This window comes from Sus scrofa, chromosome 1 (genome assembly GCF_000003025.6).
Source record: "Sus scrofa isolate TJ Tabasco breed Duroc chromosome 1, Sscrofa11.1, whole genome shotgun sequence".
Taxonomy (NCBI): Eukaryota; Metazoa; Chordata; class Mammalia; order Artiodactyla; family Suidae; genus Sus; species Sus scrofa.
Window position 1 is genome coordinate 160,839,600 of NC_010443.5, and position 27,757 is coordinate 160,867,356.

Genomic DNA, 27,757 nt, shown 5'->3' on the forward strand with positions numbered 1-27,757 from the left:
AATTTTTTTAAATGCCAATTATATGCAAATATTATGCACATTTAATAAATACAAGATTTTAATCTGTGTGTTCCTGATCAAGGGACACATGGCCTAGCCCTTTGGTGATAAGTAATTCTACTTCTACTGGGAAATAAGAAGTAGAATTATGGTTCCCTATTGACACAGGTAAAAAAATATTTATTTTTTTTTTAAATCCTGAATGTAATACTGGATATGTTTGCTTCTAAATAAAGTATATTCCTAGGCATAGTGAAATTCATTTCACTGCAGTAGGAAAGCTAAGAGCTGTGATTGATAATCAAAATCTAACAAGGAACATGTGGTTCAGTTCTTAGTATTAGGCAGTGCTATTCGTAGTTTTCACAGTAAAGGATTAAAAGAAACCCTAAAGTTATGGCCCATGTAAGAGCCATCAATCACACTTAGTTATCAGAAGGTACTGAATCACCCAAAGCTTTAGTGTCAAGTGGACCAAAAAGTTCTTAAATTGAAGTTAAAGTCTCTATAAAGTTTTATGCTTCAATACCTAACTAGGCTGGAATAAAAATACTGTAGTGTTCCCAAATAGTACCCAATGATTTTTTGCAAGTAAAATGAATACAGAGTCCCTCTTAAGAAAACCAGCATTCCAGGAGTTCCCATTGTGGCTCGGTGGAAACAAATACAACTAGGAACCATGAGGTTGCGGGTTTGATCCCTGGCCTTGCTCAGTGGGTTGAGGATCTGATGTTGCTGTGAGCTGCGGTGTAGGTTGCAGACAGGGCTCAGATCCCACATTGCTTTGGCTGTGGCACAGGCCAGTGGCTACAGCTCCAATTCTACCCCTAGCTTGGGAACCTCCAGATGCCTCAAGTGCAGCCCTTAAAAGCAAAAAACAAAAAGCAAAAAACTAACATTCCACTCAGTGACAAGTAAAAGTAAGTAGAGTAATTGTTTAAAATGAAATTGGTTCCAATTAAACTGCTCATTGCTCTTTAAAAAGAAAACCTCTCTTTCCTAGTAGTTTCCATGTCCCTAGTCAGCTCAACAGAGTTGAAAGTCAACCCAAGAGAAGTGTCACTGACTCCTACTTTCTGGTGTTGCCTTTGTTGAAGCCCATCCCCAAGTCCCTCCTCCCTAAGAACTGCCATCATCAGGAGTTCCCGTCATGGCGCAGTGGTTAACGAATCCGACTAAGAACCATGAGGTTGTGGGTTCGATCCCTGCCCTTGCTCAGTGGGTCAAGGTTCCGGCGTTGCCGTGAGCTGTGGTGTAGGTTGCAGACTCGGCTCGGATCCTGCGTTGCTCTGGCTCTGGCGTAGGCTGGCAGCTACAGCTCCGATTTGACCCCTAGCCTGGGAACATCCATATGCCATGGGAGTGGCCCAAGAAATGGCAAAAAGACAAAAAAAAAAAAAAAAAAAACTACCATCAGCAATCATCCAAAGTTAAGTACCGACAGGGACCTGCATGTTACTCAAGTGAGGTAAGTTAGTTAGATTTGTAAACAATATAGAATGGTGAGAACTGTGACAAAATATTGAACTTCAGCGCTATTTAAAGAGGCCATGGATATGTAACTTCAACTCCAACAAATTGGTGGCAAGTGGAAATGTGTACTCAAGATTGCCAGATCTTGTAATTTTTTTCAAAAGCTGGAAATCTGAAATCTGTGAAACTGTCCAATATTTTAATGTTGGCAGCAATTGTTTTAAACTTATGCAAGACGAAATACTTCTGCACATGCCCCTAGGCTGCCATTTTGTAATCTGTTTCATGCTTTTTCCTCTTCTTTGCACATGTTACTACAATTTCATCAGTCAGGATAATGAGTAATCATAAAAAATAAAAGTTTCAGGTGGCATTGGCACCCAAAACATTTTCCCATCTGATGAAATTGTAATACTAGAGAATAACAGGCAGATCAGAAGGAAACATGGGAAGCTGCCAGAAACATTTTATCTCTTGAATAAATTCTCTTGCCTGAAGATCCTTATTACCATCAACACTGTTCATTTCTGTAGAAATTTTCTATTTCTAGACATCTGAATACTTCCCCAGGAATGAATAGGAATGTTGCCCTAAATTTTTTATTTTTCACTGAACTACAACTAGAACATCTGGATGACCCCAAGCCAAGACAAAGAACTGAGTTGAAATGTAAGGAAGTTTTCAGCAATCATCAGAAGGAAAAAATATTAATAGATCTTCATTTATTCAATAAATATTTATTGTGCTACTGTATATCAAAACTATGCTCTCCACAAAGGACACAATGGTGAGCAAGACAAAAATGTTGTGTTTGCTCATGAAGTTTACAGAGGCAGTGGAGGCAACTACAATAGTAACTTCTCAGGGAACACAATGTGAAAGGAAAGAGAACCAGAGATGATTATTGATGTTTTTGATGATCACATTGCTTTGTAGTTGCTGGGTTTGTTGCAGTAGCTAATTCTGTTTTAAAGGGAGACATCAGTTTAAGTTTAAGGGGTTACAGGAAGGGACTAGTAATAGAGGAGACAGATTGAAAACAGGATATAGGGAGCAATCAAAATATCCTGAGTAGGTCAGGCAACATGGGGTCCAGAGAACAGATAGAGGGATTACTCTTGGTGTGGAGAAAAGACGCCTCTTGTTTTGCACACAGGTCTTAATTTATAAAAGTGACTGAAGGACGACACTGAGAGGTCAATGTTATTGAAAGGAACGATTACGGTACAATCCCCTAGAAAAAAGAGGCACAACTCACCATCCAGGGCCACAGGAAGAGTACCAAGTTTGGGTCAGGAGGCAGAAGACAGAAGTATGGGAAGCACTTTGGCCTCAATCTTAATTGGTGTTTCTGCAAAAAAAAAAAAAAAAAAAAAAAAAAAAAAGTCAAGGCAAAATAAGTGGTTTAAGATTGGCTAGATGGAAAATTTTTAATGGGCTGTGGGCTGTAGGGGTGGTGTCTAGTTGTTTGGTAACTGGTCCTGGGATGATTAAGGCAGAGGTATCTAAGGGATATACAAGCCAGGTAGCAGAGATATGACCCTACATTGGTTAGTTTGCATATCAAAAACATGTTCCCAACTGAGTCTTGCCAAGTCTAAGAATTGGTTAGTTACAAGAGGGGCAGTCTCTCCCCAGTCAGAAAAAAAAACCTTTTTTAAAATGCTAAAACATCATAATATACAAAAAATTAAAATTATAACATAAGGGAGAGAATAAGGAAAAGAATCATTGGAGAGCATCAAGTTCTAATGTCTAAGAGGAAATTTGAGTAACTTACTTTTTTTGGACTCTATAATCTCTGTAAAGTAGGAAAGCAAGTCTCTGCTGAGAGAGCCCCATTAGTAGGCAAGAAGACTTGACAATGGAAAAGATTGTTTTGAAAAGGAGCTCTGGAGATTAGAAGAGCTGTTAATAAAAGAAACATAGTGGGATTGCTGTACAATCAATAACACTCCCCCTTTTTACCCAGAATTCTCTACATTAAATTAATTATGTGATCTGTGCCAACTTCCTGAAAATCCTTTTATCTTTCCCCTCTTCATTTCTCACCCTGCAAAAATCATCTCATTGACTCTCCCTGTATTCAAACACAGCAATCCCTTCACAACAACCCAGTATCTCCATTGCTCATTCAGTGACCCTTCTGCAATTGAGATAAAATCACATTACTCCCTGTTGAAAATCCTCCCATGGATTTAATTTTAAGTCCAGTAACTGTTAGGGTAATAATAAACATTCGACAAATGATAGCAACAGTCATGTAATGTATATTCGTTATATTACCTTATCTCATTTACCTTTCCCACCATCCTATGAATTAAGTAATACTATTATTATTATCCTTATTTAAAAGATAAAAAAACTGCAATTTAGAGAGTGCTTATGACTTACAAAGATCACACAGCTGGTAAGTGTTAAAGTTGGGTTTCGTTCCAGTCATTCTAGCTTTTGATCATGATTCATGCTTTTAATCATTCATATTCCTTAGATGAGCTCAAAATGCCTGGCCACTGTCTAACATTCCCAAAGGATCCCATGCCAGCCTCTCTCACTCCAGTCTCCACCTCTCTCTCCATCCATCTTACCCATTTGTGATTCCTCTAAAATGCCACATCCTTGCTTCTCTATCCCATCACACATGCTGCTTCTACCAAGCAAGAATGTCCTTTTCACCTTTTTTATTTTCCTAATTAATACAGCAATCTTCTACACTCAAGTATTTCCTCTTCCCTGAAGGCTTCCATGGTTTCTTCCTAACTAATTTGCAAGTTTCCCTCTTCATTGCTCCCATGGCATTCTGTATACACCACTTAAAATAACAGCTACCATTTCTTACCGGCTTTAGTTTATGACAAACATTGCAAAGTACTTTAGATTTATAAACTTACTTAATTCCCATAGAAAGCTATTAGGATATTTCAGCTTACAGATGGGAAAAAGATATCTGAGGTTATATAATGCTCTGGACACTTTGTTCTGTAGCCCATGTTTGTTATGGACTGAATGTGTCCTCCTGGAGTTCCTATGTTGAACATAATGTGATGGTATTTGTAGGCAGGAAACTTTGGGAGGCCATGGGGGCAGAGTCCTCATAAATGGGATGGATGCCTTTGTGAAAGAAGCCTCAGAGAGTTCCCTTCCCCCTTCCACCATGTGAGGACGCAAAAGAGAGACATCTATCCAGGAACCAGGAAATAGGTTCTTAGCAGACACCAAATCTGTCAGTGCCTTTACCTTGGACTTCCAGCCTCAAGAACAATGAGAAATAAATTTCTGTTATTTATAAACCCTCCAGTCTATGGTCTTTTTTATAGCAGCCCAAATAGACTAAGGTAATATTCCACTTTCTTTTTTCCTCTGAATACTTTGAGAGGAGCAGAAACCATGCCTTATATGATTTTTGAATACCTAAGACCTTGGCAAAAACAAGATTGTTTCCTAAATATTTGGTAACTGAATGGTCCACCTATGAAGAGATTTGTGACAGTACAGATGTATATGAATATAGCATGTATGTTTTGACATTTTATGCTGTTTTGGAAAACATGCAGCATGAAAACTTGATACAATGACATAGTCATTTCTGTCTCCACCACCCTCTCTGCCCCTACTTTTCGGTGACCTTCTTAGTGCCATGAACGATGCCATATTCACCCTGGATCCTATGTGTCTAGCAAGGTGTTCAACAACAAAACCCTAAAGTTAATCATCAGAAATTAATGTTGGCTTTCTTTCTATATTTTATGATATGCCACATAAATGCTCAAGATAGTAAGAAAACTTCATTACATCTCCAGTACCACATCCAGCACAGTAGAAATCGGAATTTCTACTCAGCTAAGTTTGTTGTAGTCTACCACCATCCACCCATCTGCTTTTTTAGAGGCCATACAGGCAAACTGAATGGGGATATGATGTAAGCATCACTCAGTTATCCTGAGGCAAATAAAATGACAATGTTAGCACTTTTGCCCCAGTGTGAAAAAGATAAGAATTCCACTTTAAAAAAAATCTGTCTCCCATGATGTTATTTTTGCAACATTATCTTTTTCTTATACTGGCATGCCATTATGATGCTGGTTTGAAAATTTACATCACAATTTGCCAAAAAAAAAAAAAAAAAAAAAAGGTTATCAGCACTTTGATGGAGATTACCTTTTATTATGAATTGTGCACACATATGAATGCTGTAAAACTGTTATGGTATCTCAGATATTCTAAATGTATTTTGGAAAATGGGGTTTTCTCAAGCAGAATCTCTAAAAGGCATCCAAGTTAGAGACATTCTGGGCATTTCAAAAATAGCAAAAGTTATTTGGGTATCTGGGTATTGTGTACAAGGCAGCTTTTAAGAATCTCAATGGTGGAAGAATTGGCAAACAGAACTAACAGCACTGCAGAGGTAAGAAACAAAAACACTTCTGAGAAAAGAGGCACTGGTTATTGACTTACAGTTAACTAAATTTTCACTTTTCTCCAAAGGAGATATAAAGGGTAACAAAGACAGAGAAGGACTTTGTTCCCAGAATTATGCTGGAGAAACCATATGATGGATAATGTGATTAGACCTGAAGTCCGACATTTAGAAAGATTGGAAGCTGTTACACTGAGCAAGCCTTGTGTATTACCGCCTTGCAAGTGCAAGGTTGCACAGGAGCAAGTTCAAAGGGAGTTCAGCAGAGAAAAATGGCTGTAACCTCTAAGGTCTGCAAATCGGTCCTAAGAAGTATCTGTCAATCAGTTGAAGCAACCTAAACCTAATCTGAGGAAAGGAGGCTAGACTGGCACTTGATGGGTTTTTCTGTAGTCTTTCCTTCTGGGGAAGGAGGTCTTTCTTTTCCTTCTTGTCTCTCCTCTTTCTCTCAAATTCTTTCTTCTTCTCTGCCTTTCTCCCATTTTGCCTTCTCTACCTCCTTTCATTGTAACTCATCATCTTTTTTCCAATCTGTATCCTCTTATCTGAATTGTTACAAGATACAACTTTAAAGATTTTTAAATAAAATAGATAATGAAGTGGATAAATTATAAATATAAACTAGATTTGTAATAAATTCAGATTTGTAAATAACCAAAGTTGCATTCATTTTACTCTTCCTTTAAAAAGTAGGTGAAATTAATGTATATTTTTCGACCACTCTAAAAACCCTACAGCAATTTGCCAGTAAAAAAAAAAAAAAAAAAAAAAAAAAAAATATCTACTTCAATTTAGATACGAAAGCTCATTTTTTTGACAGACCTAAGAAAATTGATTTTTCTGCTTGTGGAACTTGAAGGGAAATTGCCCTGAATTACCTTGTGTTTTAGTATATGTTACATAACAAAGTTGATCATTAATCAACACTGGTTACTTTCTTTCTTTGCTCTTTATTTCCAACTTGATTGTCCTATTTTCCAGTTTGTGTTTTCTTCTTCAATGCAAGGAGCTAAGTGTTGAGTTATTAATATTTTAAATCTATTTAAAGTATATTAAGTTGAACTCTTATAAACAGTTCAACTTATAGACAAGTATTAATGAAATTTGAAGAACAAGCAAAAATGACATAAAATATATGTAATAGTTGGCTTACAACTTTTCATGCAATCAATAAAACTTAAGATCTAACTATCATTCTTTACATATTTGTGCCTCATCAATGACCTTGCCCATTTTAGAGTCACTATTTACTGAACAATTTAATAGGCATGGACAGGAGTTTTTTGCTCTTTGCTCCTGCTCCAGATTCTATAAGATATTCTGAGGTGATGGAAATCCTAGAAAATACCAAATTCTATCCTCAAATCTGAGGAGAAGAAAACCATATAAGTATCTTTTTTCCTTCCCGCCCCTTCACCTGAGAAAGAGTATAAATGGTGATGCAGGAGGAAAGTGAGGATGTCAAAAAGTAAACAAGGGGGTAATTTTCTCTGAAGGAAGCAATAGCTTCTGCAATGTATACTGTATAAGGGATTCATCTGTCATTTAAATGGGACACACTCCATCCTAGAAAGTGTGAATTGGGGTATCCAAAATTTTTAAAAATATCAGAAAATAGCATCGCTCAGAGACGTCCTAACATAGGTTGAGGAGTTTGCTTCTAAACCCTCTTATTCTCCATTGTATTCCTTTAGGCCACAGAATATCTGATATTCCAGCCCTCAAGTGATAGCTCAGAAGAGAAACAAAAATCTTAGCTACAATTGGAAGAGAATCATTAATTCATTTATTCTGCTTCAGGGTAATAGAGTTTCTGGGCAGAGCTCCTAAAACGTACATGAAATGAAAACAAGTGACACAGCAATTATGAAAACACACCAAAACAATAATAAAAATCCAAAGAGATTTTAAAAAATAAAACAACTAGAAGAAAATTGAGATATACAAGATTAATCAAAGGGAAAAAAAGAAAAAAAAACATTTGTAAACTTGATTTCCTAAGACAATTCAACAAGTAGAAAAGAATGTATATATATTTAAGGATATGATACAAGAAAATTTCTCTAAAATTAAAGAAAATCTGCATATGTAGATTGTTGCAAGACATGTTTCCTTGAAAACTCCATCTTGTCCTTCTTTACTTTATCCCATCTTCTTGTCTTACTTTATCCCATCTTCCTTCTTGGAGAAACAGTCACAGTGCTGGTAAATGACTTAAGCTTAAGAGCAAAGACCTAAAGGCATAAGTGACTTAAGTTTAAGAACTGTTATGTGCCTAGAGGTCAGAGTAAGAGCTTAACCCTTTACCACCTAAGTGGCTTTCTAAACAAACCCTGTATCATCCACCCATAGCCACTCCTCACTTAATCTCACAATAAAAGCAGTGTGGTTTCTTGAGGCAGGGGGCTCTTGGTCCCTGAGATCTGGAGTTGCCCAGTGCTCTTGGTCCCTGAGACCTTGAGTCCACCGGCTCCCACCTTTACTTAAGATAAATGTCTCTGTGTCTTGTTTTATGTTAACTATTTTTCCTTAAGTTCCATAGCACCCGTTCTTCAGCCCCATCCTGCTGAGCTGGCCCCGGCAGTAGATAAAAAGAGGACATTGTGACCTATGAAATTTAGTACGAAATAGTCAATACCAATACATGTCCTACTTGGGCTTCCCAACATGAAACATGAACAAAACATGCTTTAGTCTTTTAGGCACAAATATCAAACCTATAAGAGGGAAAAATCTCCCTTCTTGAGACCAATTTTCCAAGTACAAATGGTTGAAGACAATGAAAAAAATCTCTACAAATTAAAGCTGTGAGGGAGAGGAAGGGAAGAAACTGTGAACCAGCACTGTTATATCCAGTCATGATACAATTTAAGAGATTTAAGAGCTGAGAAAAAACACCATAGAATATATACTATCCATACAGACTCTTTGAGGAAGGGAGGTGGGGGTGTGATAAACTACTGTGCCTTATCAATAAAAACTTCAGCATCAGAGCAACTGTGGCAAAAGGATTGATAGTGAGTAATAAGTCAGTTTCAATAGTATACACTAAACAACTGTGGGAATTATGGTTCAGGAACAGCAAAGCTCATATACCTGTATAATGTAAAATAATGACAGAACTAATAAAGGGAAAGGTGAGGTAAGAGGAAATGGAAAAGTATGGAAAAGTTAATGCCCTGTTTATCAGAGCAGGAAAAGGTACAACTCTCTAAAAATGAAATATATGTGAAAAAAATATTGTTGTAACTACCTAAGTTCCACATACATTTTTTTCCATAGACTTAAGGGAATCTTTTAAGAAATGATAAAAATAAGAAATAGTCTTTTTAGGAAATAATGATAAAGAAATACGTATTAAATTTAATAATTCCTTTAGTTTTATTTAGGCCTTTTTCTTTTGTAAAATTCAGATAAAAATAAATATGATATTTTATTTAAGAATTGTTTTGGGTGTTTTTTGTTTTTTGGGTTTTTTTTTTCTTTCTGTCTTTTCAGGGCCCCACCTGCGGCACATGGTGGTTCCCAGACTAGGGGTCAAATCACAGCTGCAGCCACAGGCCTATGCCACAGCCACAGCAATGCCAGATCCAAGCCGCATCTGTGACATACACAACAGCTCACAGCAATGCTGGATCCTTAACCCACTGAGCTAGGTCAGGGATCGAACCTGCAACCTCATGGTTCCTAGTCGGATTCGTTTCTGCTGCGCCATGACGCGAACTCCTAGGAATTGTTTTTAACATAATACCATATTCACAAAAGCATTTCTAGCCACTCGTCTAGCCCTGTGGACGTTTCTTTGCATAAATGTCCAGAGAAGAATATCTATTTTGATTTATAAGTGATAAAACATCAACAGGGAGTTCCCGGCGTGGCTCAGCAGTTAACAAACCCGACTAGGATCCATGAGGATTCGGGTTAGATCCCTGGCCTGCTCAGTGGATTAAGGATCTGGCATTGCCATGAGCTCTGGTGTGGTCACAGTTGCGGCTATGATCTAGCGTGGCTGTGGTGTAGGCCAGCAAATACAGCTCTGATTGGACCCCTAGCCTGGGAACCTCCATATGCCACTTGCGTGGCCCAAAAAAAGACAAAAAAAAAAAAAAAAAGCATAAACAGTATTTCTATCTGGGTGGTGAAATTGGAGGGAGTATTTTTCAAGTGTTTACCATGGTACTTTCCTGCCGTGCACGCGCACACAGACACACACAGACAGACACACACACACACACGTGAAGAATTGTACATGTAAAGGCCACGCAAAAAGTTCTAAAAGCAAGATGATGTTTAATCCATGCAGCCTCATGAAATAATCATTGGGTGAGTTTCACTAAGTAGTTAAGAATGAAGCAAACAAATGGGCAAAATGTTTCAAAAAACTGAATGGGAAGGTCAAAAGCTCAGGAAAAAATCTAAAAGAACACTCTTTCATTAACTTTTTATAGAATATAAAATAAACATGAATCTACAACTATGCATTGTATTGATAAAGGTCAAGAATTTGGTAGTATAACAATGACAGAAAGTAGAAGTGAAAACATATAGAAAAGGCTTTATCTTAACCAAATAGATATAGCTATGGATATATAGAAAACAGTTGAATAACTCATCTTGACTTTAAGTTTAGAGAAAATAATATGAAATAAAGTTTTGAAATTGTCTGATTTATCACTAGCAAAATTTAAACTGGCGTGAAAGAGTAAATTGGGAATCAGTCCAAAATTATCCAAGCAAGAGAATTACTCTAAAAGGTTTTTTTTTTCAAGTGATTCTTCATACCATTATTATTATTAAAAAATGCTTTCCTCTCACGGGTGACACATGGGGATGATGTGACCTGACAGGCTGCATATAACCAGCTGCTAATGTCAACAGCAGCCTGATTGATGAGCTCTGCAGGGTTGAAAATAATGGATGGGTCTTTCAGCCACATTTAAAATTTTAATATTCGCATAGAGTTCAGGTTACAAACATTACTTCTAAGTAGAACGTATTTCAGATGTAGAGTCAGAAATGGAAATCTGAAAGGAAAAGTCACCACAAGCAAGCACATATCAGTGATGGAGCTTTACAAATGAGCTATTACGTCAACATAAACTTCATTTTCTAAAGATGTTGCATAAAACTCTTTTGATAAATGAGTTTGCAACTACCCTATCTGTAGAAAAAAATAGAATTATCAGTCAATAAAAGGGCAATACATTAATGTGAATGAGAGTTGTTTTGACATTTTAAAAGAACATAGTAGGCATTTTAACTTGTCACTTTAACTGAAAAAATCAGTAATATATATTTGCTTCCTGAAACATCTAAGGATTTATATAATTATTTTCAATTTCATGTAAACTCAGATTTTTTGGTTGACACCAAAAGAAGGGTATGTTCGTATTTTATAATTGATGTCTACGATATGTGCAATAATTTGGAGTTGAACAAGCGTTATCATGGAATAATTGATAATGCACCTTTATTTTTCATTGCTCACTCTTTTTTTTTTTAATTAATTTTATGGAGGTAGATTTTTCCTATTAACTAGACAAAATTCAAGGCCAGGACCATGATGTTTCTCAATACTCTTAAATAAGAAATATGATGTTTGCTTCCTCTCACAAGAATTCAGTTCAATAATTTTTCTGTTCAATAGAGTTCAATTGTCAAAACAGTCAAAATTAATTTAAGTGATGGCATCTCTCCTCTGATTTAGGCCTTTCCCATAGTAAATAAGGGAAGGTGGTTGGTTTTTGTTTTTTGTTTTTTTTCTTTCACCTGGCAGTTTTACACTCTCCTGCCTTTGTTATTGCATTTTCTACTACCTGTAAGATGAGAAGAGGCCAGAAAGTGAAAAGGACCAAAAAAAAGTTCTTATGTACAGATATGACTTGAAATGAAATAAATCTACTCTGGTCTTTGCTGGTATTTAAAGCAGTATAGGAGAGCACTACTTTAGGATTTTTCTACTTTACTATACCTCTTTTATCTCCTGTTTCCCCAATGCAGGAAAATGGACCTCTCTGACTGATGAATTTTGCCTCTTTCATCAACTACATTAACATTCTACCTCTATAGATAAAATTTATAAATGGAGAAAAATATTTTTTGGGCTTTCTATATAGTGGTGTTGAGAAACCCACACTGTATTTAGGCACATATACTTCCTAATGTAATAGAATCATCAGAAGCATGATGTTATCTTGGTTTCCTTTTCATTTATAATCTTAAGAAAACATGATATTGAATTATCTATGACTTATGGCCTAAATAAAAGGGGCAGAATAAAAGGTATGGACAGTGAACTTTTTCCCACAAAATTGACTTATCATATTTACTTTACAATAAATGGTTACTCTTCCTGTGAGTCCTCAAGAGAATGAAGATATCAAACTCTTAGACCTGTGCTCTTCAAGTTGACTTCAAGAACTGGAACTTTGTTATTAGCTCCCAGGACCTTTTTCCAGGGTGGGTGGTGTTGGCCGCACCTGCAGCATACAGATGTTCCAGGGCAGGGACTGAACCCATGCCACAGCAGCGACTGGAGCCACAGAAGTGACAACACCAGATCCTTAACCTGCTGAGCCACCAGGGAACTACTAGCTTCTGGTTTTTAAAGTCATATTCTGACAGAAGCTTACTTAGTCTAAGAAAGTCATGAAATTCTCCATCTATTTATTCCAGCTTCTGAGTAAGAATATTATCATTAATAATAATGTTGGCATTCATCATACTGTGTAAATGTAGTTGGAGTTTGGTCTTGGGTATAAATTATAAATACATCCTGGAGTTCCCCATCATGACTCAGCAGAAACAAATCCGACTAGGAACCATAAGGTTTCAGGTTTGATTCCTGGCTTTGCTGAGCATGTCAAGGATCTGGCATTGCTGTGAGCTGTGGTGTGGGTTGCAGATGTGGCTTGGATCTGGCATTGTTATGGCTATGGTGTAGGCTGGCAGCAACAGCTCCAATTAGACTCCTAGCCTGGGAACCTCCATATGCTTTGGGTGTGGCCCTAAAAAGAAAAAACAAAAAACAAACAAACAAAAAAAAAAACTGATAATGGTGATAAAAACTAATCGTCAAATTCTTAAAAGTCAACAAAAGGAAAACAAAAAACCTCATTAAAAATGGGTCAGGGAGTTCTCACTGTGGCTCAGCAGGTTATGAACCTGATTAGTATCCATGAGGATGTGAGTTCAATCCCTGGCCTTGCTCAGAGGGTGAAGAATCCAGCATTTCCATGAGCCACGGTGTTGGTCACAGACACGGCTCAGATACTGCATTGCTGTGGCTGTGGGGTAGGCTGGCAACTGCAGCTCCAATTTGATCCCTGGCCTGGGAACTTCCATATGCCACAAGTGTGGCACTCAAAAGGAAAAAAAAAAATGGCTAAGTCCTTAATAAGACATAAAACAGGACTTCTTGTGTGGCTCACAACAATAAGACATAAGACACCTCACCAAAGATCTACAGATGGCAGATAGCATATAAGCATATGAAAACATGCTTCATATCACATCATTAAGGAATTGAAAATTAAAACAATATTACTACGCCCCTCTGAGAATGGCCAAAATCCAGAACACTGACAACAAATGTTGAAAAGGTTGTAGAACAATATTAACTCTCATGTATTGATGGTGGCAATGCAAAATGGCAGAATGGTACAGCAACTTTGGAAGAAAGTTGGGCTGTTTATTATAAAAGGGAACATACTCTTAGCATACAATCCAGCAATTTCACTCCTTGGTATTTATCCAAAAGGGTTGAAAATGTGTGTCCACACAAAAACCTGCATATGGATATTTACAGCAACTTAATTCACAATTACCAAAACTCAGAAGCAATCAAGATGTCCTTGGGTAGGTTAATATATAAATAAACTGTGGTACATCCAGACAATGGAATATTATTCAGCACTGAAAAATGAACTACTAAATCACAGTTGACACAGAGGACACTACTAAAATGAACACTTAAATGCACACTACTAAATGAAAGGGCCAATTTGAAAAGGCTACACACTGATTCCAAGTACACAACATTCTGGAAAAAGCAAAACTATGGAAACAGTTTAAAAAAAAAAAAATCAGTGGTTGCCAGGGGCTAAAGATGGTAGGGAGGGAGGTGGATAAATAGGCTAAGCGCAGAGGATTTTTTAGGACAGGCAAACTACTCTGTGTGCTCCTTTAACGATGGATATATGTCATTATACATTTGTCCAAAGCCACAGAATGTACAACACCAAGAATGAACCCTAAGGTAAAGTAGGTTCATCAATCATAGCAAATGTACCACTCTGTTAGAGGATGTTAACGACAGGATGTTAACGGGATGGGGAGGGAGGCAAGGAATGTATAGGAAATCTGTGCCTTACTCTCAATTTTGCTGGGAATCTAAAACTACTCTAAAAAAATAAATAAATAAAACCTTTTAAAAAACTAATCAGTAATACCACATGGAAATCATAATGATAATAACTTTAAAGTTAACAGCCATATAAACTTTTGACTAAGTTTACTTGTAAAGCTGAAAAGCATTATAAAAAAGAATAGTATTGATTGTGCCCACTACCTTTATGATGACATCTAAATTCAAAATGGCAACTTTATTTTTTGCTAATAATCACAAATTCGTGAAGCTTTATTTGATGTAGATAGGTGATTAATTTATTCATGGAAATTTTAAGGTAAAAAGCTTAGATGCTGTAATGCATATAATATTACAGGTGATGTTTTCAGTCTCTGGAAACCTGAATCTGCAAATAAAACCATTAATCAAACTGTCCTTGAAAATGGCAAGTTTTACACGCATAACAGGATATTCAAGCTATTAATCAGTTAAATATGATCTTTCTTAAAACTATCAGAATATGTTGCAAGGAATACTTCTGTTTGGTTTTGTAAAAATCTGCTTTGTATCATTTTTCTATTGAAACTGTGAGGTCTCTAGTTTACACCTTATCTTTGAGATGATCCACTAGGCTACAAAGAGGAAAGAAAGGAAAGAAAAGAAAAAAAAAAAAAAAGGCGAGGGAGGGAGGAAATGACTCTCCAAGAAGGAAGGAAAGGACATTATTCTGGTTTACTCTTTATAACTCAGAATTTAACTAAACACCTGATAGATTACAAGGAGATAGGGAGGAAGGAAAGAAGAAAATACTAGAAAATCTCTTTAGCTGGCAAGTTGTGTCTTATGGAGGATTTAAAATTGTAGCTAAAACTTTATGCAGTATTTGAAAGGTCTTAGATTAAAACCAAAATAAAGTGGCAGCACAAGGGAGCTTTAAGAGTTATAAATCAGAATTTTAAATCAATAGAAGTTGCCATTGGGAACATATCTGTTGCTTCAAAAAGTAATTATAGCTCCGCATTATCTTTTCTTAGGAACTACCTTGGAGTATAAAGTCTAAATAAACTATTGGGATTGGGTTTTTATAAAGCATGCTTAAAGATAAATTGTAAAGCAGCAAAATTTTGCTTTATTCTAGAGCTTTTAGAAAAATCTTTGTTCCCACAGCCAGTATGCAATCAGGTAGTAAAAATACAAACAAGTGCATAACTAAAGATCGCTAATTTCCTACCCTTCTCCCCAGCGTGCAAGCCACTCAAATACACTATCAGGTCAAATCCTTTGTACTTATCCCAACCCCATGAGCTCAGCTTGCAAAACATCTCTTTCTTCCCAATCCCAAGACTCTAGACACATAATTTAATTTCAATAACTTAGTAAAAGAGAAATTAACCTAAATGTTTGGAGGATAAGACATTCTTATTGATTGCACTTTCCAAATAACTTAGTATTTACTCAGAAAATCCTATTTTAATCTAACTCTGTAACTGAAAATCTTTCAAATGTGGTGAAGTATCATGGAAATACACTGCAAGACATTGCTGTAGAAATGAAGAGCGTTTGAAATTTTTATGAATCTTTATGAAGGACACATTGGCTTTTGTCTCCATTTCTACTAGTTCTTTCCATTGTTTACCCCTTCTAAGGAACTGAGTCTGCAAGTAACTGAAACTTTACTATGTGAGTGGAAAGAAAGTACCCAGCAGAAACAGATTTGCAGAGTAGAAAAAGAGGGGGGATATATAACTGTATTTGTTTGCTATTATAGAAAAGTGAATTGCTCCTTAATGATTTATCGTATCTTATAATACATCATGTATATAATAGATCTCTCTTTTTACATATGAGGAAATTGAGGAACAAAGAGGTAAATGACTCTTCCAAGTTACTGCTAATGGATAGCAGTGTTTTTTCCTTCCTGTTCTCCCTACCTGTTCAAAAAGTAAGAGCTTTAGCTGCTATTAAAATCAGACATAGCCTTTAAAATTTTGTATTAATAATATATAATATTGTGCCTATATTCAGTCACTAAAATTGGTTCATCATTTTAAATTTTCAGTATTTGCTTAAAACATAGTTATTTTGGGTTCCTGGGTTCAAGTTGTGTGGGGTAGGGGGGGTTTCCACCAGCACCAACAAGCAATGCTCCATAGGTCCTATGGTTAGGTGTCCTACAATTCAACTCACTTTAACTCAGTTCTGACACTATCTACCCAATGATAACATCAGATCTCACAATTTAATGGTTCGGTCCTTCAAGACTGTACCCCCCTACCTAAGTGCCAATGGCAAGTCCAGATTACTAACTGTGCTTCTGACCTTGCTACCAGCTACAGACTGGAGGTTCCCACAACCTACTTCTTATTCTTCAGACATCAGTTGCCAAGTTTAGGTTACCCGTACTTCTGACCGACTGGCTATTAACCAGGTGTTCCATGAACTCTCCATAGGTTTGATTAATTTGCTAGAGCAGCTCACAGAACTCAGAGAAACTAATTTTTACTAAATTTTCCTTACTAGGTCACCGGTTTATTATAAAGGGCTATAACTCAAGAACAGACAGGTGGATGGAGTTCCCGTCATGGTGCAGTAGTTAACAAACCCGACTAGTATCCATGAAGACTCGGGTTTGATCCCAGGCCTTGCTTGGCAGGTTAAGGATCCAGCGTTGCCGTGGCTGTGGTGTAGGCCAGCAGCTACAGCTCCAATTCAACCCCTAGCCTGGGAACCTCAGTATGCCATGGGTGCAGCCCGAAAAAGACAAAAATAAAATAAATAACAGCAGGATGGAAAAGATTCATAGAGCAAAGTATGAGGACCAGGGCACGGAGCTTCCACACCCTGTGCAGGTGCACCACTTTCCCAGGACCTCTATGTAATCACCAAACCAGACGCTGACCAAGCACTCCATCCTTTTAGAGTTTCATGGAGGCATTACTGGTTAAATCACTGGCCCTTGGCAACTGCTTTAACTTCAGCCCCTCTCCCCTCCCAAGAAGTTGGGGATGGGATTGAACATTCCACTCTGCTAATTACATGGTTAGTTCTCTTGGCAACCAGGCCCATCTTTTGGAGGAGTCCAAAGTGACCTCAGTAACGTAATAACTGATCACTTGCTCTCATCACTTAGGAAATTCCAAGAGTTTGAGTAGCTCTGTGACAAAAATGAGGGCAAAGACTAAATACATATTTCTTGTTATAAGTGAAAATATAACAATGAATATTATGTTTTTAATAAGCACACCATAAACAATTTAAAAATTCAAAGTAAAGTTTTTTTCTTAGAAGTTTCAACAGTATATAATTTCAGGTTTATAATTGATACACTTTCCTACAAGGCATCTAATGCAGTACTTAATAATGTGGTAAAGTAGGCAGAATACTATTTTACTTTTATTTTATAGGTGATGAAGCTAAGGGTCAGAGGGTTTGCATTCACTTTACAAAGCTTCAGAATAATTAAGTTCTGAAGTCAAGACATAAAACCAATTTTTCCGACTCCACATTCCATATATACTCTCTGATTCCCTTGTATTTCATGTGAAACTAATTTCCATGAGAATGCATATAGAAACATTTCTAAAGTATTATAAATGCTTCAGAAACAATATAGAGTATAAAATATAAACTATTGAAGCTTCCTTAAAAATACTTTATACACACTTGATTTCAGCTTTAGTGTAAGAGACTAAATTTTCTCCAAAACATCTGCAAGTCCTATCAATTTATGGGAAAAGATAAATGTCTACTGGCAGAAAAAAAAAAATCACCATTTATTCTTTCAAAGTATCTGATTTACCATTTGCCAATGCTGTAAATAAACAATCCCTTTGAGTTAAGTGAGGTTTCGTGATAGAAATGTACACAAAGTTGTCTGAGGTGAAAGAGTCAGAGCTCAATGCAAAATTAAAGTAATTACCTTCACTCTACGAAATTAGAGTTCGAGGTAATGACAATCAGCCTAAACCTGGCAAATTCTGTAAATCCTGTTGAAAAGATGCAACACCTGGCATTAGAAATCTGGTGTAGCTTCAATGGGAAGGAATGTAATAGTAAAAGCTCTGTCTGGATTCATGCTCCAGTGGAATCCATCTCAGACTAACTTTGAGTCCTTCATTACTCTTCATTCTCATCAGAATTCCTTGAATTAGTAAGAAAGCAGCCAAGAAGGCAGAGTAAAAAGACCCCAAACCTGGAACCTACCAGAAAATATTTACAACTAAAGACTTAAGGAAAGAACCAAGAGAAGGATAGGAGGATTGCCCTCATGACACTATCAAATTCCGTATCCCCAGGGTGGGGAACCCACAAACTGGAGAATAACTATACTGCAGAGGTTCTCCCACAGGAGTGAGAGTTCTGAGCCCCATATCAGCGTCCCCAGCCAGGCGGTCAGCCCAGAGCTTTTGGTTTTGAAGGCCAGTGGGCTTAAGTGCAGAGGCCCCTCAGAGTGGGAGAAAAACAGACTTGGTTCTTAAGGAGCTCACACAGAAGCTCTCCCATGCGGTTGGACTGACGGTAAAGGCAGTGATCTGATAGGAACCAGACCTACCTGGTCTTGGAGAGACTCCTGGAGGTGATGGTGGGGCGGCTGCAAACTGGGGAATAGTCAGCTGGGAATCTTCCTGGAGGCTGACTTATTGCCTTATTAGCATTAAGAGTTGGCTGTACCCAACAGCCTACCCACACAGTGCTGAGATGCCTCAGGCCAAACGAATAACTGGAACGGGACACAGCTCCACTCATGAGCAGGTAGGCTGCCTAAAGGCAAAAGAGCCCGGGGAGTTGCCCCTGTGGCTCAGTGGGTTATGAACCAAACTAGTATCCATGGAGGCCAATTCAATCCCTGGCCTTGCTTAGGGCGTTAAAGGATCCAGCTCCACCTGAGCTACCAGAGTGTAAGGTCTTAGGAGCAGCCCCTCTGGCCACACCCCTACACACATAGCCCAGCCCAGGGGAGGGCCAGCACCCAGCTCCACCCCCCAATGGACAGGCACCAGTCCCTCCAGCCAGGAAGCCAGCCAAGCCTCTAAGATGAACCTCACCCACCAGGGGGCTGTCATCAGAAGCAAGAGAGCTCTAATCTCAAGATGCAGGCCAGACCCCAACCTGGGACCAGCTGGGCCCTGGCCCTGCCCCTGCCCACTAGCAGGCTAATATAAACATCAAAAAACCTTCAGGGCACCCCAGACCTCATATCCAGCTGTGTCAGGAGCCAGCCAACCCCTATCAACAATCAAGAAAGAGCCCTGGGATCCCTCTGCCCTGCAGCCAGACTCCAGAACAAGGTTCTGCCTACCAGTAGTCAGGCATAACCCTAGAATCATCCTTCACCTGCGAGTGAATGGGCAACAGCCCTAGAGCCTTAGGGACCCTGACTCTGCCCACCAGTGAGCCAGCACTGGCTTCCTGGCCCTGCTAGGATTCTGCAACCACCCACCTTGCAACCAGGTCCCACTAAACTGCAGCCAGCAGCCTCCACTCAAGGCAGGGTCTGGCAAGCAACTAGACTAGGGGCCAGCCAAGCCTACCAGACCATCCATGTAGTCAATCTGCCACACAAAAGAACACAGGCAGCCCTCTGAGGAGGACCCCCTAGAGCTTGAGGGAGGAGAGGGGAGAGGGATGGATGACTAGGACACCCACCTGCAGAGGCCACTTCTCCAAGGTTGAAAAAAATAACCTACCACAGACAGAAAAAATACAAAGAGCAACTTAGACAAAATGAGGCAGCAGAGCAGTATGTTTCAGACTAAGGAACAAGATAAAAACCACAGAAGAACTAAATGAGGTGGAGATAGGCAATCTGCCTTAGGACGATTCAGAATAATGATCAGAAAAAATAATCAAAGAACTGGAGGAGAGCTCTGGATGCACACAGTGAAAAATTAGAACTTTTAAACAGATGTAGCATTCTTCTTCATCTGGTTTGTCTTAGTGTTAGTTTTGATAAATTTAATTATTTTAACATCGCATGTCTCAATATTATCAGAAAGAGACTACCCCTTAACTGAACTCAAATTCCTATCTCCTATCTCTGGTATCCATTCTTATTTAAAATTTCAAATATGACTCTGGGCAGTCACTTCTTCCTGGCTCCTACTGCCAGTTTTTTTTTTTTTTTTTCATCACAAAACAAGTGATTTGTGTCTTGTCATCTGTTCAAGTCATCTAGTGTGAGTACTGGAATTTTATATTTTACTTGTCTATCATAAATTATGTGTCAGAAAAAAAATGTATGGGATTTTTATAAGACATTTGTCTTAATTCATTCGGGCTACTATAACAAAATACCATAGACTAAGTAGCTTTTAATAGCAGAAATTTATTTCTCATCATTCTGGTAGCTGGGAAGTCCAAGGTCAAGGTCAGTGGACTCAGTGTCTGGCAAGAACCCTTTTCCTGTTGTATGGAGAACAGTGTTTTTGCTGTATCCTCACATGGAAGAAGGAGCAAGGGAGCTCTCTTTTATTTAATCCCTTTTATAACCTAGTTGCCTCCCAAAGGACCCACCTCCAGCATCCATCATTTTGGGGATGAGACTTCAAACATTTGAATTTGGGGGAGATACAAATTTTTAGTCCATAGCAGCCTTCTAAAGTATTATTCATGAAAAAAAAACACAGGATAATTGTGAGTGTACCTCTTGATTTACTTAATCTGAGAAGCACAGATTTTAGAGCCAGGAATGCCTGTGTTCAAATCCCATTTCCACCATGTATCAGCTGTGTCACCTCGTGCTTAAGTCTCTTCACGTGTAAAATATGGGTAAAGTAATAGCACCTAATATAAAGCTCTCTGTAAGCATTAAATCAGTTAATATTTGTAAGGTGCTTAGAGGTGTAAATTCTATAAAACAGCTAAGAAAAATTTTCTAACAGAGACTAAGAATCACAATACTTCAAGATTTACCCCAGTTGCACCAGTTTGATGAACTATATCAGTTTGTTTAAGATAATAATTGGAAGAGCCCTCGGCTTATAAAAATAGGCTCATTACATTACTATTCTCCAGACTATCCAGACTTAGAAAGCAGGTAACAAAGATGCATCCATCATCAACTGAGGTTTGTTCTCTTTGTAAACAGAATAGTAACATAAGGGATCTTCAAAATGTACTAAGAATGAAATTCATGCCTGTTATTGAGGGAAAAAGGGACATTTTACATAGATAAAGATTGCATGTCTTAATTTGCCTTAATTACCTTTTTATCACATAAGTATCAAGGATGTTTTTTCAAAAGCTTTTTTCATATTTTATCTTTTAATATAGTATTCAATTTATCTAGGGTTAAACTGAAAACTTTTGACAAGTAGTTCTAATTTTACAGAACTATAATCGTATCAAAATATCTAATTATTCAATATGTAAATTAAATAATGTGTTCTTAGTAATAGCACATAAGTCCAGAATTTATGATTCTTTGTCATGTGATATTCTTTCCTACATATGCCTAGTACACCCTGTGGATGTAAGTAGATTGGGACAAATAGAAACACAAGAGAATATATAGATGTTTAATACCATTTTGAGAATTCGATAGGATTCAGGAACAGAATACAATTACAAAGAATACAATTTAATTCTCTAGTAGAAAGAAGACAAAATTATTTGATTTAAAATCCTCAATTAGCACTTTCTTTCCTTAAGTTTTTTGAAAAGTCTGCTCCATTCTTGCCTTGCGTTGCATGTTGGTATTGAGAAGACTAAGGTAAGGGTAATTATTTTGCTTTTGTGATTAGTCGTTTAAAAAGGAAACCCTGAGGATTACTTTTCTTTATTTTTAAAGTCGAAGAGTTTCACTAGGATATAACTCTGTTTGATTTTTCTGAATCGATTTTTCCAGGTAACTAGTGAGGCCAACCTAAAAAGGTTCAGCTCCTTTATCTCGAAAAAGTTTTCCTGGATTCATAAATAACTTTAAATATTATTTCTATTTCATTGTTTTGTGTTTTTAATTCAGGGATTTTATTTACGTGCATATTGGAACCTACTTGCCTTCTTCCATTTCATCCACTTTCTCTTTGACCCTTTCATTCCATTCTTTGTATTATATTAATTCTCTTGGTTATTTTCCTTCTTTTCTTCAGTGTACCTTGAATGGATTCTACACTGAGCACTTTGTAATTACTTTGTGTTCAGTCATTATTTCTAATAGAATGTTTTTCCTTTGCTCAAAGAATTCTCATTTCCTTTCTCCCTGTGTAATTGGTTTTTTTTTTAATGATTTTAATCTTTGAACTGGTGATTTAATGTATCTTTCTTATCTCCAAATTATATGAGGATATTTAATTCATTTTTTAATGTTATATTTTACCTCTGTTTCTTGATTGCTCTTTTGGAAATTTTTTATCAGTTGAAGTGTTTTGAGTCACACTTTTGATTTTCTTTGTCTTTTGAATCAAATTGATTTCCATGTGTTTGAGGACACAATCCCAAGTTCAAGAGGACTCTTTTCAAACAATTTAATGAAATTCAGTTGCCTGAATAAATGATGGTAGTCGTGGTGGTTATAGAAGGAGAGGAAGGGGTTGGCATGTCATGTTGGTCATTTATTTCTGCAAGATTATTAATGATTCCCATATTTCTTTCATTCACTTTATAGACATATCTATTCTTATATGATTCTCCCCAAAACAATGTTTTACAAGGCTGCAATTTCCAGACCTATTTATTTTCAAATTCCTTTCCTATAGCCGATGATTTAAACTGCAAAGCCCTATAACTGCATTCAATACCTGAGCATCTATTATTAAACTTTCTCTTTTCAAGTGTAATTTGTGCTTATTATGAGACTTTTCTTTCTTATGCCTGCTAGGAACAAAACTGATGTTTAGGGAGCTCCTTGGTGGCCTAAGGGCTAAGGATCCAGCGCTGTCACTGCTAGGGCACTGGTTGGATCCCTGGCTCAAGAACTTCTGCCTGCTGCGGTTCCCCCCCCAACCTCAGAAAATATGATGTTTATTTCTCTATTTAAAAGTGATTTGAAGGCTGTGGTATTTTCTGCTTCCAAAGGATGTTAAAGATGCTGGTCGAGGGAGTTTTCTGGTGATGAAGTGGGCAAAGGGTCCAGTGTTGCCACTGAGGTGGCTCAGGTCACTGCTGTAGCGTGGGTTTGATCAAAAGTCCTGGTTATATTTGCACTCTGTTGATTTTCATTTGGGGATGAGGGAGGAGTAGGTGATGTTTCATAAGATTTGGAGTTAAGATAGTCACCATTATAATTCAAAGTCCCCATATAGAATTACTTTAAAAGAGAAAGAAATTGTTTAATATAAATGTTGAGTTTTAAAAATAGATTCTTTCGCTTCTAGATTCTATTTCCCAAATGTCTCCCAATGTCGTCTCTCCATTCTGGAATCTCCTACTCTCACCCAGATGCCATTTGTGTCTTGACTCTATCAATGCAACAGCCTGCTACTGAGACCAGCTCTTCCAACTCACACATCCTCTTCCACACAGCCACCAGGGTTCTGTTCTAAATTGTAAATTAAGATATGCTACTCTCCAGCTTCAAAACTTACAACTGCTGGAGTTCCCGTCGTGGCGCAGTGGTTAACGAATCTGACTAGGAACCATGAGGTTGCGGGTTCGATCCCTGGCCTTGCTCAGTGGGTCAAGGTTCCGGCGTTGCCGTGAGCTGTGGTGTAGGTCACAGATGCGGCTCGGATCCTGCGTTGCTCTGGCTCTGGCGTAGGCTGGCAGCTACAGCTCCCATTCGACCTCTAGCCCGGGAACCTCCATATGCCGCAGGAGCGGCCCAAGAAATGGCAAAAAGACAAAAAAAAAAAAAAAAACTTACAACTGCTTATAAGGAGAGAAAAAGTAAAATTAGTACTATGACTTCAACAAAAGTCAAGAGCTCTTTTTCAGTAATTATATCACTTTGCAATATACTTTGTTGAGTCTGTCTTGAATATAAGTTTCCAAGGCTTATGTAGATTTTCAAAAATAGATTGCCACGATATTCTCACCATATCATTTTCTCTGACATTACAATACTGTAATTGTATCACATGTTGAGAAAGTGGACAGAACATTTTCAGAGACAGCATAAGTCAATTTACCATTAAAACCTTCTCATTTGCCCTTTGATAATTTAGCTCTAATGAAGAGATATTTCCCTCCGCCGAAGAGAAGATCGGATTGGGTTGAATGTGGGTTCTAAGTTTTTGTCCTATAGGTACTTCAGAATCAAGCATATTCAACACCCAAAATAACAAAGAACTTTGTAGTTCACTCCAACCTTCCATTGTCAGCCTGTACCAGAGCACTTCACTGCTATCAGACCACAGATTTGTGTTTTTTTTTGGGGGGGGGGTTGTTGTTGTTTTGTCTTTTGTCTTTTTTAGGGCCGCACCTGCGGCATACGTAGGTTCCCAGGCTAGGGCTCTAATCTGAGCTGTTGCTGCCAGCCTATGCCACAGCCACAGCAAGGCCAGATCCGAGCCACGTCTGTGACCTATACCACAACTTACTGCAATGCCAGATCCTTAATCCACTGAGTGAGGCCAGGGATCAAACCCACAACTTCATGGTTCCTAATCGATTCATTTCTGCTGCGCCACTGATGGGAACTCGGATTTGTGTTTTTATCTTCACATAAATTACATTTTAGTGTTACAAGTGCCAAACATTTAGCAAGTGACAGATTAGACTTATTCATAATTACAAAGTGCCCACCCCTCCAAAAAAGAACAAGAACTCTGTATCTCAAATGATTAAAGCTTATGAAGAAACATTTCAACACACTAGGAAGAACTCTAGAATGTCTACTTATTTATACTAGATGTTTGAATATCATTAAGACTTTCTTTCAAAGTATAATATAACACCACAGATAATTTTGTGGACTTACTTTGTTTAAGTATCTGTGCTAACACCAATAATATAACAAAAATTATGAGGCAAAAATCATATTTGTTATGATCTCATTTTTTAATATTTTAAAATTCCAGAACTTACCCCCATCTTACAATTGAATATGTAAGGAATTGTGGATCAGTAAATATTTTCTTAAAGATAGAACTATTAAATACATTTCTTTAATCAAAGAAGTATATTTAATTTCCACTGCTTAAAAATTAAGTTAAAACCAAGAAAACTCTTATACTGTTAAATCAGCTTAAAATAATTGTTTCTCAATAGAAAACAAAGTGATTATTTTTAATAAACAAAATATATCCAATTAGTTTTGAATAAATTCTCAGTTTCAATTTGTATCCCTGACTGGATATTTTTTAAAACTGTGGTTAACTTTCTGAGCTTAATATTTGTCTATCAACTATCCTAGATAAAACTCTATATCCTATAGAGCAAGCTTTCTTATTAATTTGAGGATTTATGGATTGAAAATATATGCAGATGTGTTTATGCACACCTCTTCTTGGGGCCAAATATATTTTTCTGGCAAGAGAAAGTCCAGAGAATTTAATAGGCTTTCAGGAATTAACAAGTGTTTAAAACACCAGATGAAAATGTTGGCATTTTGAAAATTTACCTTTGTCTCTGGAAGTCTGTCTTCAATGACACCTTTAAATTATAAAAATAACTTGGGATATGCTCCAATTTGAAGTAAAATATGAAATATTTTTATGAAATATTTTAATGCAATTGTCTGATATTTCTTTGTGGCAGTGAGTAATATCTAATACAAGCTAATTTGTGATTAGACTTCACGGCTATGCCAGAATGAAGAGGAGATAATGGCTTGCTGTTTTCTTAGAATTACAAATACACTCATAAATCAAATTTTTATTATTCATGTAGTCTAACTGTTGGTAATTATAAAGACAAATTAAATTCATACATGCCAATAGTATATTATCTTATGTTGTATATTAATAACTACATACATAACACATACCACTATTTTGAGTAAAATTTCACTGGTGGAATCAATGACATTTTTAATTAAAACGCCCAGTCAACCAAAAAAAATAGATTAAAGTGCAGCATTCTTTTCACAGTTAGATATGGTATACAATCAATCTTCACTGATTGGAGATGATTTTAAATTGATCAAAATTGTTTCCTTTGGTAATCCATTGAGGCAACTGAACTTTTATTTTCAGTGCAGTATCTTGATTTTTTTTAATGGTAAATAATTTAATTATTTGTTAAATAAGTTCCTAATGGCACCATTTTAAAAAGATAATATAATAAATATTGACATAAAAATTGCAGTCTAAACCACAAAAATAACAAAAAGACAAGAATTAAATATTGTAACTTCAAATAACTGTTCCATCTTGGCTGTTCTTGGCCATAGTTTATCTTAATTTTATTTTGTGTTTGTGAACGTATGACATTAGGTAGTTTTCAAATTACTCTGGAGACCTGAGAAGCAATCTCAAGTGTTACTCATTATGTCACTGAGAACATCTTATCCATGGTATCTGCAGATTCTGCCTTAAAAACATTGCCTAATGAGATGCAACTCGAAATTTCTGGAGACCACTTACACAAGGAGGAAAAATAGTTTGGAGAGGAAAGGAGAGTGCTGGAATGGTTATATTGAGCCAAAAGTACTACATTTCTGGAGTTCCCATAATGGCTCAGCAAAATGAATCTGACTAATAACCATGAGGACACAGGTTCAATCCCTGGCCTAGCTCAGTGGGTTAAGGATCCTGCATTGCTGTGGCTGTGGTGTAGGCCAGCTGCTATAGCTCAGATTCGACCCCTAGCTTGGGAAATTCCATGTGCCACGGGTGTGGCCCTAAAAAAAAAAAAAAAATTACATTACAAATAGGAGAGAAATGGGGAGGCTCATAATGTCAAGAAGTTGTCACAAATAGCAGGTGAAACACCAAGGGGGTCAGCTGTATGAGGTACAAGCAATCCGGCATTACTGAGAACACAGGAGCAAAGAGATAAGAATCTTTATGCTATCCAGAAAACATAAAACAGGATGTTTATTTCACACTTACCCTGGGATTGGACGATTCATTTGAGGAGTTCATGTTTTCCTATGTTTCTTTGTTTATAAATAGGAATCTAAACACCAACCTCATTCAGATTCACTGTAGAAAAAAACACAGATACAATTGCAAAACATTCTTAGAAGAGGTGGAAAATCAGCATCCTTTCCTGGATTTGCTAAGTATTAATAACCAAAAAACTCTTCTTCTTCAAATAGTTCCATTAAATATTAATCAGCCAACATATATAGTATATCTGATAGGTTTCATGCTATATGTTGTATATTCTAAGGCATAAATGTAGGGAAAGCATTAAAATGTCCCTCTCTTTGAGGCTTGAAGTGCATGGCAAAGTCCCTTGTACCTATTAGTCATTCCTTAAATATTTGCTGAATTTCTTCAATTTTAGTAGGAAAAGAGTCAGAACTTATAAGGCATTCTTATTAAGCACTCATGGCAAAAATCGTGTTCTTCAAACTGAATGCAAAGAAGCATCTCATTGATTTTACAATATAGAAGGTACTGTAAAATAAAAGACGCAGAGTGTTTCTCACATACTCCCAGGAACCAGACATTAACCAGGCACAGCCTTCAAAA

The 27,757-nt window shown here is 37.1% G+C and overlaps 1 protein-coding gene across 2 annotated transcripts in view; it reads right to left on the reverse strand.

The window, feature by feature from the left end:
- LOC110261667 (glutamate decarboxylase 1-like) overlaps window positions 1–19,097 on the reverse strand; it is a 229,650-nt gene extending 210,553 nt beyond the window's left edge. For both annotated transcript variants that reach the window (XM_021099842.1, XM_021099848.1), the window contains exons 1-2: window positions 18,790–19,097; window positions 2,732–2,824 (exon numbers count right to left, since the gene is read on the reverse strand). The gene's annotated coding sequence lies outside the window, so the exon portion shown is untranslated. The remainder of the gene's footprint in view (window positions 1–2,731; window positions 2,825–18,789) is intronic.